The sequence below is a fragment of the Ursus americanus genome, chromosome 3 (genome assembly GCF_024610735.1).
Source record: "Ursus americanus isolate L20-20 chromosome 3, mUrsAme1.1.p, whole genome shotgun sequence".
Taxonomy (NCBI): domain Eukaryota; kingdom Metazoa; phylum Chordata; class Mammalia; order Carnivora; family Ursidae; genus Ursus; species Ursus americanus.
In genome coordinates, this window is record NC_142129.1 from 94,648,212 (window position 1) to 94,661,092 (window position 12,881).

Sequence of the window (12,881 nt, forward strand, 5' to 3'; positions counted from 1 at the left end):
TAAATATGCAAACAAGGAAACAATGCCCGGGTCTTTTTAGACACTCACACACCTTACTGGTGATCCTGTGACCACTTTGATAGCGTCTGACTGACAATTCCAGCACCATCGCCATGAACACCCTCAGCGAGTGAGGACCACGGAGCCAGGCCTGCACGGCCTCCTCCCGCTTGGAAGCATCTCATCTGAACTTGGCCCACATGAGAGACACAGGCATAAAAGCAATGCGGACGGGCAGATACAAACCTCAAATGAAAGGGGCAGAGCCAGGCTCAGCGAGGCCTCAGGAACTCCCTTCAAGTGGAAAACTACAAAATTCTGAACCCCTAACTAAGCATTGGCTGTGGAGGGGGCCCACCCACGGGGAGCCCAGAAGCTTCAGCCTCGTGAGGTTCATGGTAGATTTGCCCCTTAATGTAAAATTCCAGAATCCCGGATAAGTAAGCCGGCTCACGTCAAGTCGTGACTTCTCTTATTCTTTACTTCAAAGGTACCATTTCTTTTTTTCTTTTTTTTTGTTATTATTTTTTTTAATGTTTTTTTTATTACATTATGTTAGTCACCACACAGTACATCCCTGGTTTCTGATGTAAAGCTCGATGATTCATTAGTTGTGTATAACACCCAGTGCACCATGCAATACGTGCCCTCCTTACTACCCATCACCGGTCTATCGCATTCCCCCACCCTCCTCCCCTCTGAGGCCCTCAGTTTGTTTCTCATAGTCCATAGTCTCCCATGCTTCACTCCCCCTTCTGATTACCCCCCTTTCTTTATCCCTTTCTTCCCCTACCGATCATCCTATTTCTTATGTTCCATAGATGAGAGAAACCATATGATAATTGTCTTTCTCTGCTTGACTTATTTCACTTAGTATTATTTTCTCCAGTGCCGTCCATGTTCCAGCAAATGTTGAGAACTCGTTCTTTCTGAAAGCTGAGTAATATTCCATTGTATATATGGACCACAGCTTCTTAATCCAGTCATCTGTTGAAGGGCATCTCGGTTCCTTCCACGATTTAGCTATTGTGGACATTGCTGCTATGAACATTGGGGTGCATATGGCCCTTCTCTTCACTACGTCTGTATCTTTGGGGTAAATACCCAGTAGTGCAATGGCTGGATCATAGGGTAGCTCAATTTTTCACTTTTTAAGGGACCTCCACACTGTTTTCCAGAGTGGCTGTACCAACTTGCATTCCCACCAACAATGTAGGAGGGATCCCCTTTCTCCACATCCTCTCCAGCAATTGCTGTTTCCTGCCTTGTTGATTTTTGCCATTTCTAAAGCTTACCACATGCTCCCTCTATCTCTGCTTACTTTAAAAATCGGCACCTGCAGAGACGCATGTTTGGACAGCCAAGAGGCAACAACCAAGTGTCCATTGGCGGGTGAATGGGTAAACAGAATGTGGTCCATCCCCACCATGGACTGTCATCAGCCACGAAAAGGAAGGACACTCTGACACCTGCTCCGATGTGGATGAACCTGGAGGACTTGAGGCTGAGTGGGAAAAGCTACACACAGGACACACCGCGTGACTCCACGTGCACGAGGTCCCCAGAGTGGTCGAAACCACAGAGGAGAGAGCAGAGTGGGGGGCGCCAGGGCAACAGGACAGGGAGCTGGTGTTTCAAGGGGACAGAGCTTCCATTCAGGGAGATGAGAATGTTCCGGACATGGATGGTGGTGGCCGCACAGCAACGTGAGTGTGCTTAATGCCACAGAGTTAAGGGAATGCACAATTAAACATGGTGAGGATAGAAAACTGTATTTTACCACAGTTACAGAGAAAAAAATTAAACAAAAAATCTGTACCTCATCTTACTGTCTGGGAATCTCTCTCGGGTCAGGAGCACACGATTCCTGACAGGGCTCCGTTCCCACCACCTGCTGCAGGAGCTCCTTCTACGGTGATATTCACGGAGCCTGACCCACCAGCCCTCCCTCCTGGCGTCCCCACACCCACGGCCACAGGCTGGGTCATAACGTGTGGGGTCATATGGGCCGGGCTCTGTCACCTCTCTTCAGAGTTGAGGACACCTACCCTTACATTAGCCTCGTCACGTGTGTGCCTTACTCAAGTGCTCTCTGCCCCTTCCTGCTCTTCAGGCTGTTTCCCGAAGATTCCATTCAGGCAAGTACTTATTGCTCTACACGTGTGGGTTCTCAGCTGGTTCTAAGGCTTTTCTTTGCCTGTTTCCCTCCCTTGAGAATGGCAAACCAGAGATCCCATGAAAAATCGATGCAAAATTGCAGAGGAGATTGATAAATGGGTGTGCGTTGTCCTTCTGTGCGAGCTCTCTGGTGCATGCCGCTAAGAGAGTCCCCGCCACACAGCCCGGCTGGGCAGGTACCCCACAGGGGAGTGGTTGTACACGCCCTGAGCCTGGAAGGCAGGTAGGAGGTGTCTGCATGTGGCCATGGCCGTGGCAGTCGTGGAAGGTGAGCACAAGGATGTGGGCAGACGTGGGAAAGGATGGCGAAGGATCAAAGGAAACTTGCCAACAGAGCGGCTCCTGGTTAAGTGTGTGAGTTCGACCAGACAGCTGAAGTTGGAAACGTGCACAGGGTCTGCTCCTGGGGGCCACCGAACCCGTGCTGGGAAGTGGGGGCTCTGCCTGGCATATTTCCCCCGGGGGTTTTGGAGCACCCACATCTGCCTCCCTCAGGTACTCGTGGAGGTGAACTTTCTCAGTCTTCAGTCTGGAATTTTATGCAACACAATCATTATGCTTAGGTGACAGAAGTGACCATTCGTAACAAGCTCCAGCTGGAAACCCCCACGAAGAGGATAATTGGACCACTGGGCCAGACTGGGGATACTATTTAAAAAATCCCTCAGTCTCAGCAGAGAGCACCTCTTGCCACAGTTTGCAGAGCGGCCGAGGGGTTTAAAGTGTGTTCTGAGAGGAGCACGCGATGCTGTTCCAAGGAAACGCCGGCCTGCAGTTTGAGGTGGAAACTCTAGAGCCGTGTCTTATCCACGACTTTTGCAAGAGTTTCCACATTTGCCAAAGGAAAGGTTTGCCAGAAGCGAAGCCCATGAAGGACGCGCCCCTCTTCTCCCACACGCGGGTGAATCGCTGATGTGGAAGCAGCGAGACAGCTGCTCGCTCAGGTGCTCGGTGGGTCCTGCACGCTTCCTGCCTTTCTCTTCCTTTGCTTTCATTAGTCACAGGGGATGTGAAGATGTTCCACCGGGTCTGAGCCCATGCAAAATTCTAGTGTTGGAAGCTTAAACCAGACTCTAATGTTCATTTTCCTTTGGCAGGAGGTAAAATTCTCCTTTAAAAGAAAAACGGGAGATAATGCTAAGCGAAATAAGTCCAACAGAGAAAGACGATTATCATTACGGTTTCACTCATTTATGGAATATAAGAAGTAGGAAGATTGGTAGGAGAAGGAAGGGAAGAAGGAAGGGGGGTAAACAGAAGGGGGAATAAACCATGAGAGACTGTGGACTCTGGGAAACAAACTGAGGGCTTCAGAGGGGAGGGGGGTGGGGGGATGGGATAGACTGGTGATGGGGGGGCACATATTGCATGGAGCACTGGGTATTATACGCAAGTAATGAATCATGGAACATTGCATCAAAAACTAGGGATGTACTGTATGCTGACTAACATAATATAATAAAAAATTATTATTAAAAAAAAAGAAAGAAAAACAGCCGTTTGTTAATGTGTACAAATACAGAGCCAGAATGGAGCGCATCTAGGGGGACACAGGGCGCCACCCCTGCTGGATGGGGGGTTCTGGGCGTGGGGGCAGGGAGGAGAAGGTGCCACGCTTGGGGCACAAGACCCAAGGGGGGTGTCTCGTCATGTAACCGAAGAGAGGCAAGCTTAACTGTAAGGCACAGCCAGTGGTCTTTCTGCCCTTCTCGCCTCCCGGACAAGAGAGGTTACACCGAGGACGGACTTAGGACTGGACGGTGTCCGAGACGCCGGCTGCAGCACCAGGTGGGGATGAGCCCAGAGCCTCTGGCATGGGCGGGGACAGGTGCCTTATCAACACCCAGGACTGAAATGCCAAAACAACCCCTACCTTTTACCCTCATGTGGCATCAGCTCAGAATACCCGCTGCCCAGGCAATGCCCCTAAGGCCCACCTTGACCACCAGTGATGTCCCAAGTGTGCTTCGAGCACCGACACTAACCAACACAGAGACGGAGGGCGGTTTCTCACTGCCCGTACCGCCTTCGGCCCATCCTCTGCCAGTGAGGCAGACTCGTGTGGCCGTCCTTGTATGATGGTCTGATGAACCATGAGCATGTTGACTCTGCGTGGGATGCTGGTTTGAACAATCCATGTTGTGAAAAGGCTACACACTGTTAGACATGCCCAGGTACAGGCTGTCGCATTCCAGACAAAAGCTCCAGCTTCAGGTCGGTGCAGTCCCCGAAGACAGAAATGTGGTCCAGACGAGGATTTGGTGAGAAGAACCGTGGCACAGCCAGATGAAGGCACAGGAGGGTCCCTGGCTGTCCAGTTAGGGGGGAAACCCCACTACTCCTTATCAAAACCATTTTTGAATATTTTTTCCAAGCAAAATGTCTATAGATCTGTCTTGGTAGAGATTGAGTAGTTTATGAGCGTGGGGGAGACTACCTTGCCAGTGTCCTCTACACAACCCCATTTCTCTGGGGACACATTCGTAAACCGCGGATAGAGCAAAGCTGAGAAAAACAGGACAGGTGGCGGATTTATAGAGACCGGCTTCCAAGATCTGCTGCGGACAAGCTTGCTGGTGCTGAGCAAATAGACTTCCGCGAATGAGCCTCTGCACGAACTCCTCCCACGGGAGCTGGCCGGTGTGTTACCTACGAAGGCCGGTGGAGCCACGGGAGCCGCTTTGGTGGAGGGATGGGTGTCCCAGGGGCCATATTAAGGCTTGACATGTCTGTTCATTTAGTCCTTCGGGAGCCTCGCACTGTTACTGTCCCTCTCCTGCAGACCAGGGATGACTCCTCCTCGGGCCACACACGGCCCGTGGGTGCCGAGCTGCAGCAGGAATCCAGGTCATTCTGTGAGCTGCTGTGCCTCTCTGCATCTTCTCCTAGTCATGCAAAAAGGAGAGGGACGCAAACCCTAAATGTCCCTGGAGGGAGATGTGGGGGTGGGATCTGGAATTTATATAGCTTTTTGCTGATTTCCCACGAAGACTTGAAAGAATCCTAAGGAACACCGATGCTATTGTGTTGATCACCCACAAATGTTTCAGCGCTTCCGGAAGGCAGACTTTGCATTTTTGCTGACTGATGAGCTCCAAGACGGTGGTCACTAGAGTCTCCCTGAGCTCAGCTCCTTCACCTATAAACTGGAAGTAATTCCAAACCTGCCGGTTTGTACCGGGATCAGGTGAGATGAGCAATGTTCAGGAATCAGCTCCTGGCAGCTCCCCATACATGTGATTTGGGGTTGTTAGCATGTCAGTGGATCAGCGAACACAGATTTCAAATTCCACCTTGGGGTGTTGGAAAAAGGAAATGAAGAGAATATGAGGTGAAGTCGCAGGGGCAAAGCCTGGCCCACAGATGTGGACGGACACGACGCCGAGTTGTCCCAGAGGCTCTACTTCTATTAGAAGAGAACGAGGGTGGGAAGGGAAGGGTTTTGTTCTGGGTTGAACTGTTGACTAGGAGCAAACTTCCTAACCTTAGTGCCTCAGACTGTGGCCTCAGCTGGAAATAGGGCTGTGGCAGGTAAGATGAGATTATGTGGAACAGGGCGGGTCCCTCCACAAAAGAGGACATTTGAACATGGACACACACATAGAATGTGGGGTAGACGTGGAAGCAGAGCTGGGTGTGTTACGTCTACACGCCAAGGGGCGCCAGCGATGGCCAGCAACGCCCCCAAAGCCGTGCCAGGCCCGGGCCAGGTCCCCTCATCTTCCTCCAGAGGGAACCAGCCAGCTCCATGGCAGCTTGATGTCAGACTTGCAGCCTTCGGAAGAGGGAGAATAAATACATTTCTCTTGCTTAAGGCAGGGGTATTGTGTTACTTTGTTATGGCCGCCTGAGAAAATAACACAGTGTTGCGGTTTAGATTTGAAGCTTGAAATGGGTTTTGGTGGAAGAAAAATCGAGAACAGGGCCTGCGTGGTTAAATGCTCAGAGGAACAGAAGCACAGAACGGGAACCATGTGGGGACCAAGGGGCAGAGCGTCAGGAGAGGCATAGAGTGAGGAAGAGGGTGAATGCCACCCAAGACTCAGGGTGCCTGGCAGGGCTGGGGCACACTGGTGGAACATTCTGGCGTGTCTTGGGCCATATGATCTGGCAAGAGTGCGAGGGGATATTAGTGTTTAAAGGACATGATGTTGGAGGAATCCCTGGGTGGAGGTTCAGTCCGTCTCTAGGGGACGCTGGGGCAGGTCACACGGTGAGGGTGGAACAGTGGGGTGCACGCAGGGGCGGGGAGCAGGGGACATGCAGTACCGAATCCCATCCCAGGCACCCGTGTGCCGAAGGAAGAAGGTGTCCAGTAAAATGACACCGAGCTTGAGTGTGCTGTGTGTGCGTGCGCGTGCGTGCATGCCCATGTGTGTGCGCGTGCTGTGTGTGTGCGTGTGTATGCTGCGTGCGTGCGTGCATGTGTTTTGAGGTGCCCCCGAGGCAGGGAATCCAGTTGAGAATCTCAGGACCGCGAGTGCAGCCAGTACAGAGCTGCTTAAGGAGCAGATGGCTGGAGGCACACACCGCTGCTCAGAGGGAAGAGCCGACTGCATAAGGAAATTGAGGTTGTTTATCTAAAGCCACTTAAACAATTGTTACTGAACACTGAAAGTTACAGAGGGCACTTTTCTATTACTTTAATTATTAATGAAAGAACGTGATGCAAACAAGAGCTACTCGTGAGATTTCTGGGCTATGCTGCCCTTGGAGAGCCACTGACGTCCACACGCTTCCCGACAAGGTGTCTCCAGCCAGATGCCGATTCGACGAGAGCGTTGCCCTGGGCCTCGTCCATCAGCAGGAAGCAGGTGAGCTTCACCACATGCACCCCACTCAGACGGTGTCTGCTTTAGGGGAGTTTGTCCACACAATCCAGGGGGTGAAGACGGGCCCCAGCCCCAAACTGTGCAGTTGCCAGAGGTGTTCAACGTGGATTTGGAGCATAACAAAGCAGACATTGAAGACCAGAACTCTGGCGTTGTGTTATTATTGGTAAATGCCAAGATGCCTCCATCACCGGCACCCGAGGTCAGCTGGGATTCTATGGGAGAGTCTGACCTGGGGCAGGTGCGTGGCCCGGGATCATCAGGGCTCCTGGTCTCCTCTGGCCCCCACACTCCCTACCTATGGGCTGTGACATCTGCACATGGACGAGATGCAAGTTGACCAGAGAGGAAGAGCCCAGCCCAGACGCTGGTGTGTGTTCCTGTCAGGGGACCAAGCATGCCTGGCTGTTTTCCCTTTTCCTGTGCAAGGAGCCCCAGGACCACGGCTGTAGAGATCCACGACCTCATTAGGAGCTGATCGGGGCTGGTACCCTGAGGCTGATCTTTCTCAGTCATTTGTGAGCTGAAATCCTTCAATAAAGTGAAACCAAACCCCACCCACTATGTGGTAACTGAAGCCCTAGGTTGCACGGGGAAGGCTGCGACGCTTCTCCATCTTCTCCCTTATTTGCAGCCTCACATAAGATGTGTGAGTCCCTGCCATCCTCCTGAGGCAACCTGTAGGTCTGACCGGTGTGTGAGCGACAGACGGAGACAGAGGTGGAATGAATCACTTGGAAGTGGCAGTTTTGAATGTAATGACGCTCTTCCATCCATGACAGTTGTGACCCTTGTGAGTGCCCCTTATGCCCCATCTTTGGACAGTGGGGGGCTCTTCAAGGTGGCTTTTGAGTCCTTTTAACATGACCTGAGCTTTTTTGATGCTTCCGTGGCTCCTGGTGTGACGACAGCTCTTGGGCTTGTTCTGCAGGTTTCCTGCCCAGACTCGGAGTCAGACTGGAGTCAGGAATGGTGTTTAGAGTCTCCGATCTGGGCACGGGGACAGCAGTGTTCTTTACGTTCCAGGGGTTCACTTGGTTTCAGGCTGTTAGATGGAATAAGTAGAATGTAATGATTAGCAGACAGCTATTTCTTCTGCCAGTGACACACGTGTCCCCAAACTCTGGTGGCCATGTGTGTAAAAGAAACATTTGAATATTGATGTCATTCCTTAATGCTAATTATTATAGTCTATTTGGCAATTGCCAGCACATTGCTGAAATAATTTTTGGTTGTGTTAGTCCTAATCTAATTTTTTTCTCTCTTCATTGCTTTTTGTTGTTTCCCATACACATCTGCTAATAATCACCGCTGGGAATCTTTTATTCAACACACTACCCTGTTTTTTTTTAATTACAAATTGCCAAGAACGGTGAATTAAGAAATCTAAAGATTTTATTGTCACACAATATCCCACACTTGACTCCTCTTCAGGGTTTTGTCTCACAAGGCAGTGATCAGGAGAATTTCCGATTTAATAAAATCTGGACATAGTTTCTATCTGGAAACTAAGCCAGAAGAACATACTCCCACTGTCTTTTCTTGGGTGGCTGGTTAAGGGCTGGAGGGTCCTGCCGTCCCTTCGAAGGTTCAGGCGGAGGACGGCTGTTCAGCCCATTCCCCGCATGCACTTCTCACGGAACTGAAGACAGATCTCTAAGCGAGTTGGTTGTATTTAAACCTTCCCTTCACTATCCCTGCCAACAGTTCTATTTCCTTTCTGTGCATACATTCAAAGCTTGCTTTTCAAGGACAGAGACGAGACTTACACGTTTCAGGGTCTGTATTTTCTTCCCCTCTGGGAGTTTGCTGCAAACGAAGGGCAGGATTCCTCAGCCCTCAGTGACACATGCCTGTCCAGTGGCTTTTATCATTGTCACATAATTTATCATCGGCCCGTAATATTGCACCATTCTACAATCTAGACTCTACAAATTTGGAATGCCTTTCCCCCAAATTTGTCCAAATGCAGAACAATGGTTTTGGAAACTTAGCTGTATTTGTAGCAGCGTGAATTTCTAAATACACTCTAATAGTGGGTCAGCTGACGGGATGGCCTATTGGATGCCAGGATCTTGCTGTCCTTCATGACTTGCTTTGGCTTTTATCAGCTGCATGCACACTTTGGGGAACACGAGTATCCTCTCAGCGGTGACGCTGGCAATGTGCTGGCCAGCCCCCAAAGACTGTCCACACCTACATAAACCCGCTGCGGTCTCAGGGCCGCTATGAACATAGTTGGGACGAGTTCAGAGATTTTCCCAGGTCCGAGAGTGGGATCCGAACACAGATGACTGGGCTCCAGGCGTCCAGGGCTTTCGTCATCACACAGCATTGCATTCTCTTCTCTGTCAATGAGATCTTCAGCAGATCCGAGGTGGTGACATCTCTGGGCTGGGCCAGTGCCCCATTTAATGTTTGACCTCTCCGTGTGTCTGCTCCAAGTGGCAATCGGGCTGTGTGTCATCACCGTAAAGGATGGGGGCCCCCTCTTTATTCTGTAGGGTTGTGGACGTGAAGTTGTTTCGCCTCTGAGCCTCCCCCCGTTTGCAAAATGCCCATGGTGGGTCCACCTTGAAGGCTTAGTTATTTGTTTATGAATTTGTTTGTTTGTTTATTAGTCTTTATTTTAGCATATGTTTTTCATACGACGAGTGCCTCTTTCATTCTCATCACCTGTTTTCCCCTCACCCCCAAATGCCCTCCCCCCGGAGAACATCAGTGTGCTTTCTAGAGTTCAGAGCCTGTTTCCTGGTTTGTCTCTTTCATCCCCTCCTTATGTTCCCTTGTTTTGTTCCTTGAATTCCGCGTGTGAGTGAGATCATGGGGCATGTGTCCTTCTCTGACTGACTTACTTCACTTAGAATTTTACTCTCTAGCTCCACCCACGTCATTGCAAACGGCAGGATTTCATTCTTTCTGATGGCTGAGCAATATTCCATTGTGTATAAATACCACCTCTTCTTTTTCCATGCATCAGTCAATGGACATCTGGGCTTTTTCCATAGTTTGGCTATTGTTGATAATACTGCGATAAACATTGGAGTGGATGTATCCCTTCGAAACTATATTTTTGTATCTTTGGGTAAATACCTAGTAGTGCAATTGCTGGGTCGTAGGGTAGCTCTATTTTCAACTTTTTGAGGACCCTCCCTACGGTTCTCCAGAGTGGCTGTACCAGTTTGCATTCCCACCAACAGTGTAAGAGGGTTGCCCATTCTCCGCATCCTTGTCAACGCTTGTTGTTACTGCGTTGAGAGTTTCAAAGAGGCATGCAAGACGCGCTCAGTGAAAGAGTCGCATCATATTTTTAAAAGATGCATGTATCCCTTTTCCTGCCTCCACCGTCTGTGGCGTTGTCTCCAGCAGAGCTGAGGAGCAGTCCTCTCCTTGGACCCTCGTGTGTGCGACAGCATCAGGCTCACCCCGCAGACACACGGGGACCAGGAGAGAGGACTTCCACACGCATCCGAGCAACCACAGGTAGCCTGTGGCTTGACTTCACGGGGTATGGTGGGCCATCGCTAGAAGTGATAATAGGCAGTGGGTTGGGGACTAGTAGATTCTGCTTGTTGCAGGATCGACATGAGGAAGAGCATGGAGTCAGGGAAACCACTGGTGTGGCCGGTACCAGAGTAGATGCGGGGAGAGGTCTGTGGCCCTGATACACACCCAGAGTCTCAAACTTTGGTTCAGAACTGGACTCCCCCTTATCTCTTTGGGGGAGCTGCCTTGTCCTCTTGAATTTCAAGGTCCTCTTCCACGTATTTGGTACATGGCAGTTGCTTAAAGATACTCACCCAGGAACTCGTAATGCTAGAAATAAAACATAAACTATAAACATAGTAGTGTCGGCACTTCCCTCACCGGCTATACAAAAGGTATTTGGATTTAGTAAAATCCATACATTCACTAGGTGCTCTAACAAGCACCTGTGCTGGGGACTCTGTGCGAGGACCCCTTCCTGACCTATGCCCCGCCCCTGCCCTTTCAGCCCCCCTCCCCCTCCTCCCCATCCCCCTGGACTCGCCCCAGCCCTGCCCCTCCTCCATCTTGCCCCACCCTAATTCCTGCCCAGCCCCCCCTTCCTGTACAACCCCTACCCCTAGCCTGTTCTCATGGCTAATTCTGACTCAAGGCCACCTCTGTGGGATTCGTTCATGCTGTTACATGTAGCATCATGACTACCATTGTATTGTGGGGCTATGTCACAAAGTTATCCGTGGATGAACATTCAGGCTATTTCTGGTGGCATCGCGCTGCTGAGGGCACTCTTGCAAACGATGTTTCAGACGCAGACGCACTCATCCTCTCGAGTTAGTAAGGAGCAAGTCTGCTGCGCCATAGGGTATGCGTACGTTGAGATTTCCTTAGCACACATGTGACTAGTTTTCCAGATTAGCTTTATCCATTCATCTCTCATCCCGTTCCTGTCCTGACCTTCCTGCCAATGTCGGCGTCATCCAGCTTGTTCATCCTAGACTCTCAAACAGGTGTGTCCTACATCACCTGCTGGTTTCATTTAGTGTTTTCATGATGACAGATGAAGTTGAGTACCTTTTAGAAGGTTCACTGACCACGTGGTTATCACCTTTTGTGAAGAACCTGTTCAAGTCCTATGCTCATCTCCGATGTGATTGGCTTTTTCTTATTGGTTTGTAGGGTGTCTTCAGATATTCTTTTTTTTTTTTAATGTTTTTTTATTATCTTATGTGAGTCACCATACAGTACATCCCCAGTTTCCGATGTAAAGTTCGGTGATTTATGAGTTGCGTATAACACTCAGATATTCTTAATATGAATTTACCATCAGATACACCTTCCCCTTCTCTGTGACTTGTGTTTTTATGCTCAGTGCTATCTTTTGATGAATAGAAACTCCAGTACTAAGTTTGTAACATTTCATCATTTGTATGATGATTGCTCAAGGTTTTTATAAATATGCTTTATCGGAGTTAGAAAGTAACAATATAGTCTGCTGGGGTTTTTTTGCCAAGAGTTTGATCATAAATTATGTCAAATATTCTTGCAATATCCACTTAGATGACTATATATTATTAGGACTTTTTGAATAATGAGTATTATAATCTATATTGATTGATAATCGAATATTTAAATAAATTCCGTTCCCTGGAATAAGCCAAATTTAACCATGATACATTACCATTTTTAAATAATCAAACTCATTTATGTTTTTGACATCTGTATACATGAAAGTAACTGGTCTATAACTATCAATTCTTATAAGATAGTTATTGGGCTTTGGCTAGTATTAAGATCTGCGTTGCCCTGGGGAGTGAGTTATGACTTTCAGTCGAAACATGCAGAAGGACCGAGTCACCTCCACCTTACAGTAAGAAGAAAACTAGTGACAAATTAGTGACTTTCTATGAATTATCAGGGAACTGATGTCACAGGGCAGACTAAGTTGAAATCCAGCAACAGGTAACTTTAGGGAAGTACAAGACCATGCATTTGCTGATCTGGGGCAGAAATTGCTGGATGCCGATAAAACAGTAGAGGCTTGAGCCAGAAACGTTGAATGAATTGCTATGGACCCCATGAGGGTGAAGTCCCTGGGGGCGGCATTTCTTGTAGACCGAGCCACTGCTCACATACGGTACCCCAGCCAGCGCTCACAGTTTGCATAAGGAGGACCTGGAGAACACTCGCCAGCCCAGTGCTGGCCAACCCTGATTCTTCACCCAGACCACGGTTTCCCGGCTCCTTCATGGAGCATAAGCCTTAATCTGAGTCGTATACACACCAAACCACATAACTAGGCATTTCATCTTGAAACTGCTGAGTACCAAAGACAACGTAAAAATCTTAAAGACAAATGGAGGGGGGAAAAAGACATTTTTACAGGAA